Genomic DNA, 6000 nt, shown 5'->3' on the forward strand with positions numbered 1-6000 from the left:
CACATTGCAACAGTGGCTCATGGAACAGGTTCACACTTACATATTTTAAGGCATATCCTCTTCTAGGTCACTGCAGGTGACTTCTAAAGCTCCTGAGAGAGAAAGAAATTAGATTTCAAGGACACTTTTTGAAGGTACCCTGTGTGATCTAAAAGGCCTCCTGTGGATTCCCATCCTGACACCAGAGACTGCAGGTTCATGGCATCATGCTCTCCATGAACACACATTGGTTGCAGCCTGACCAGAAACAAGCAAAACTCTGCATAGGAACATGCTTTATTGAACATGAAACGAGCAGTTCAATGCATAGGAACAACCAACATCTAAGATTGAAACTCTTGTTCAAATAAGATCTTTCCTTTCACAGATAGGGCAAAGTGCTGGTGCTTTAAAGGACTTTCCATTGTATTTCACCTCCAGCTCCCAGTACAGCCCCAGCAGTGACTTTGAAGGTGATTGCTCTTTCTTCCTTTTTCTTTCTATGAGGATCCCAATGACCTTTAGAACTTTAGTATAAAAATCAGGTCTTTTTCCAAGATGTAACCTATAAGATCTTGTATCTACTCATAAGGAGCACTTACACAAAACTAAAATAATTAGCAAGCACATCACTAGGACTTAATAAAACCATCAGCATTAACCACAAACACAAACTCTAGACTTGCCTGCAGAAGCAGGTGTTATCTCACTGAGCAAGTCTCTCAGACATATCCACATACATCCCCAAAGCTTGTACTGCACCAAGGGGACAGCAATAACCAGTTTTGGTTATGTGCTTTGGTTATTTTTATTATTGCATTATCTCTGAGCTGTGTGGAGCATAAACAGCTACATGAAGCAATTACCTGTATGTGGGCCAGTAGAGCAGCAGCTTTGATGAAACCCTGAATTCAAGATGTGGGATCACACCTCTGCAAAAGACTCTTTGATCATACACATGCCAAGGAATAACCACTTCAAGTTCTTTCCTGCAGCTGGTAAATGAGGAAAACCCATGTTTAGATCCTCAGGGACTTTCTTAACTAAAAACAGAAAAGCTGCAACAGCAGCATGGCTGCACAGAGTGTGTAATCTGCTTAAGCACTGCACTGGGGGTGTCTCTGATTCCAAGAAAAAAACTCTTGACATAACCTACAGGTGCTTTTAAGAGCAGTGGCAATGTTCTTGAAAGGATTATAAACCATTGCTGCTACAGCCCAGCATTTACCCCAGCCACATGGGAAATCTTTTTTAACTGTCTGAAGATTAGGAAAGAATTAGGAACAACTCAGCTGAAACATCCAAAGCTTGTGCAAACTGGAGTCAAGTGAATTCAGGAGAGCAAAGAGAGCCCCCAGCAGGTTCTGAGCACTCACTGCTGTGCTCTCAGTGCACCCACCCTCCAGCAGCTCCCTTCAGAGTGACCCAACATCACAACAGTGCAGCTCCTTCTCCTCACCCCTGCCTTTCCTGGGCACATTGCAGAGGCTGCTGACTCCAGTTTAGTTCTGTCTCACCCCACCAGGCACCTCACCTGTCTGGGGCCCATCTCCCTGAGCCATTTTCAGCCATGCCCATGCACACACATCCATCAGCTCAGCAAGCAGGCAAACACCCAGGCCTGGCTCACCACAGCCCTTGCTAGGAGACAAAAATGTGCACAAGGGACTAGGAGATACTTCACCTCCCAAATCCCCTCAGAGCACATCTTCTGCCATCTAACATCACAAGCAGTCATTCTGTGCCCTGCTGATGGCAGCTGAAGGTGTCCAGCAGGAGCTCTTCCCTTTGTCTGACTGGAAGGCTGCACTTTCCCAGCACCTTGGAACAAGTCAAAAACCATTACCTCGGTCCCAGTGCAATTACACCTGCATGGAATGAGAGCTGGAGGAGCTGAGAGTGAAGTGGTTCTGTTCCAGGGGACAGCCTTCAGCAGCTTTTCCACACAGGGATGTTCTGCACAGAAAATTGCCCAGTGGCCACAGAGACTGGAAACTCCATTTCTGCCTTACTGCATAGAAGAGATGAATATCATAAGTCTGGACTTTTAAAATAAGCAAAGCCCTAAATTGTTCAATTAACATGAAGTAGTCAAGGTGAGAGTTCTCTGGAAAAAGCACTGAGGCACAGCTTGAGTTCCTAGCAAGGATATGATGGAGTGAAGGTATATGCCCCATTTGGGGGGAAAACAAAACATGGAGTGACTTCCCAGAGTGTGCAAAAGACATTTTCCTCAGGCTCCAGAGCTAAATACAATACATGAGATTGGTTAGTTCAGTCTTTAACAGCAATTCTGGATAGATGAAGCCTTAGTACCTACATTCTTGAGAAAAAAAAGCTTTTGCTACAGTCTAGATCTTAAAAAATTATTCTACTTCAGATTCTTAAAATTCCAGTTGAATTTCAAACATTTGGAAAGTTGAGTAAAATTATATTGGTGCACTTTCAGGTTGAGAACAAAGGCTCAGTTACAAAGAGAAATGCTGCAGCAAAATTGACTTGATGTCTTCTCTTGTATACCTGCTTTTAATGTAATAAACAGCAGCATCATGAATGCATTTTACTGAGAACCATAGAGATGAACTGTGCTGGGGTGATACAAAATCCCAGATTTCTGCAAAGGCAAAGCAATAAATATCATCACTTATTCTACAGAAATACACAAGAATTCCAAGTGTGAGAGCAATGAATATCTGTAACCAGCTTCCTTACTCTAGTCTGCTCTTTAAGGTAAAACAACGATAAGAGAAGGTTCTTTACTTGCAGGATCCCCAAAATGTGCATCCACATTTCTCCAGAGAAGGTGGATGGGGGATGGAAAGAAGACAAGGAGATGCAGATGGCAAAGTGTTCCCACTGTTGTTCTTTATTTGAGCTGCTCGTGCCTGACACAAACAGGTCTGGCAGCTGCCCAAACACTCACCTGAGCCCAGGTACAGCCTCACAAGGTGCTCCAGCAAAGCAAACCCTGAGTTTTACCTGCTCCCAAACCCAATTCCCACTGGCACAGCCAGCAATAACACCTCAGTCTCAGAGAACTCCCTTATACATCTGGCTGCCTCCAGAAGGGAGGGGCAGCTCATTCACCTGCATGCTGAGACTTCAAAAAAGGGATATAAATTTACATTTTAGCCCTAAAGACACAACATTTTCCTTGAACTACTGAATGCTTCAGTGGCTTCACTTGAAATCCTGAGCATTCAGCAGCATTCCTCTTCCCAGGGTCATGCAAAGTTTATCTTTCCAAATCACTCAGTGCATCTGTAATCAAGCTGTATCTTGGCTGTAGTCCTTAGGTTTACATCTTGCTGTCTGTCACTTCCTTCACAGGTTCACAGGAGGTCAGAGCCCCCTGTCCTTCACATCTTCTCTCACTGAAAACACATCCAGTTAAAGCCAAAAGACAACTGATGGAGCTTCTCACGCATGACTGGAAGATTTAAGATCATTTCCATAGTGGAATGTTTTCCATAGTGTGTTTTTTTCAGCTGCCAAGTGGTTACTCATGCAAATTAGCTGTCTCATAAGTGAAAGCACTTCAAGGGATGCTCTCAGTATCCCTCCAGAACATTATATTTAAAGTTGTTTTGATATTTCTGATTTAATTCAGTTCTTACTGTGAAAGATACTAGGTTAATCAAAATATGAGGGAGCCCACCATCTATTTTTAATTAATAAATTACAAGCTATTGTGGAATCAGTAAGATTTAATCAAGGTTAAAATGGAGTGCTCATCATCCATGAACAAAATTTTCAGCTGAGGATCATGCAACAATGCCAGAAGATGAAGAATGGAATTCCAAGCACAAATGTGACTGTCCCTGCAGCACTGAAATAAGGTGGCCTTGAGCTCACCTAAAAGCTTTCAAACAGTAAGGTTGCACTTTTTCATTAAGTATTTTAAAGTGTGTTTAAAATTCAGCACATCTTTCAGTTCCATTAATAAAAGGAATTAATTTTAAACATATCCATAAATCTAAATACAGACAACAATTTTTCCTGACTAGATGATTTAATTAAAACATTCATTTTTCTGAGCAGGGGTCTGAGCACCTCAGGAAAGCAGCAGCAGGGGCAGTAGCACCCAGAGACACCCACAGTGCAAACCTGCTCTTTGGCCATGTCCAGGTCCAGCCCAAACCTTTGCCCAATCCTGGAAATGCCTCCTCAGGATCTTGTTTTGTTTACATCAGCCTCCTCACCAGCCTGAAGAGAGCTGCTGCTTTCTGTGAAGTGAATGACAAGCCTGTAGGCTGGAGTCTGATGTTTATATCAAACAGGGACAATTAAACATTCTGTCCTACCATGGCTTCACCTCTTTGACTCCCAGTGTCAGGACAGGGCTCTGCATCAGCCACTCCCTGCAGGCACTCCTCAGGATCCAGGGTGGCTCTGGACAGGTCTGAAGTGACTGGATTTCTTTCAAGATAGCTCCTAGCTAAGGAAAAGCTTGTGGTTACTCACACTGAAAATGTGAGGCTGTGATCTGCACACAGGGAGCAGGACAACATCAGGATGCTCTGCAGGATGATCAGTTTTGCTGAATAACTGGATCTTGTTGTGACTCCATTTTAGATAACCAAAATACTTGTTCAGTGTGAGAACTGGAGCCCTGACATCCATAATGTGACAAAGCAGCCTCGTGGTGCATCCTCACAGCACTGGCTGGTTGGGCTGTACAGCCCCCTGAGCCCAGCAGAGCAAGTTCTCCACCACAGAATGTGGTACTCCAAGAACCAGCCTTAAAAAAGAAACTTGCACAGAACTCCCATTCACTACAAAAGGTGTTCACACATCATAAGTGCATTTATACAGTGTGCTGAAGAAGAGAAAAAAATCTTATATTTAAAAAAAAAATTGAGTTTGAAAAATTTAAATTGTTTTGAAAAGTAAATCAGGTTCTGGGTCCTGATACTGAAGGATATTTAAAAATTAAAGCCAACAGATAAATATTGCAATTGATTTCAGACATGGGCTAAAATCTCTCTGATGTCTGGGGGAACTTAAAACTCACCAACTCTTTTGAAATAAACGCTGATACTTTTCCCCCAGGTTCAAAGCAATTGGAGAATGATTCCAATTCTGTATTCAAATCAGCCCATGAGGATTAGGCAAAGGTAGCTATTATCTCTGCAAAGCATGTGCATAACAATGAACATTTAAAGAGAAAAATCTTCCATTTCAGTAAAATTTTATGAGAACACAAAAAATAGTAAAACCTTTATCTCAGACACCTTATGCAACATCCTCCTCCTAGCAGCACTTTTCTCTCTGATGGCTTTTATAATATTCTTATTCAAGAAACCATTTTTCCCAAAATGCTAAATTTGCAGAGGTACATTCTCATTTCACTGTGTTTTAAAAAACAATAATTCTGTTTGAGAGACACTAATGCTTTTTGATACTCAAAATGTAGATAAGGTAAGATTCAGCATGTTTTATTGACTCAGTTTTAAAAGTCTTGAAAATCAACAATTCTCACTGATTACAGCTTGGTTTGGGAAAATGTGATTTTTATTTAAGGCAATGGGTAATTCTCCAGCTACTTTGCAGTGTAATATTGGGATTTAGCTCTGACAGTGGGTACTTATTATTAGGAAGTTATTTGGACAATATGGATTATTCTTAAGCTAAATCCAAAAAAGTGCCAGGAAAAAGTCCAATTAAATTGTAAATATAAACAAACCCATACTGCAACAGCTCCCAGGAGCTTCCAGGACAGTGTCATGCATTGCTTCCATGTCTCAGCACTGGGAAAAGTATTCTGTCACCTGTGATTGCAAAGATAACCTTGAAAATACCCCACAGCAGAGCAGTAAGTGGGTTTAAACCCAGAAAACTGCTTTTATTTCTAAATTTGAATTGTTTTCAGTCAGTTACATAATTCCAGTGTCTCACTTAGAACAGGTCAAAGGTTTTAAAGCAAAAGTTTCTCTCCAAACAGTTTAAAAAAAGCCCAGATGTGGCACTCAGAGCCATGGTTTAGCTGAAGAGGTGGTGTTAGGTCATAGGTTGGATTTG

The 6000-nt window shown here is 41.6% G+C and overlaps 1 long non-coding RNA gene across 1 annotated transcript in view; it reads right to left on the reverse strand.

The window, feature by feature from the left end:
• Positions 1-4411, reverse strand: part of LOC129127133 (uncharacterized) — a 31883-nt gene extending 27472 nt beyond the window's left edge. The window contains exons 1-5 of the long non-coding RNA XR_013184500.1: positions 4284-4411; positions 4087-4205; positions 1826-1990; positions 846-974; positions 41-92 (exon numbers count right to left, since the gene is read on the reverse strand). This is a non-coding gene — a long non-coding RNA (uncharacterized LOC129127133). The remainder of the gene's footprint in view (positions 1-40; positions 93-845; positions 975-1825; positions 1991-4086; positions 4206-4283) is intronic.
• Positions 4412-6000: the final 1589 nt, after the last annotated feature.

The sequence above is a fragment of the Agelaius phoeniceus genome, chromosome 16 (assembly GCF_051311805.1).
Source record: "Agelaius phoeniceus isolate bAgePho1 chromosome 16, bAgePho1.hap1, whole genome shotgun sequence".
Lineage (NCBI taxonomy): Eukaryota > Metazoa > Chordata > Aves > Passeriformes > Icteridae > Agelaius > Agelaius phoeniceus.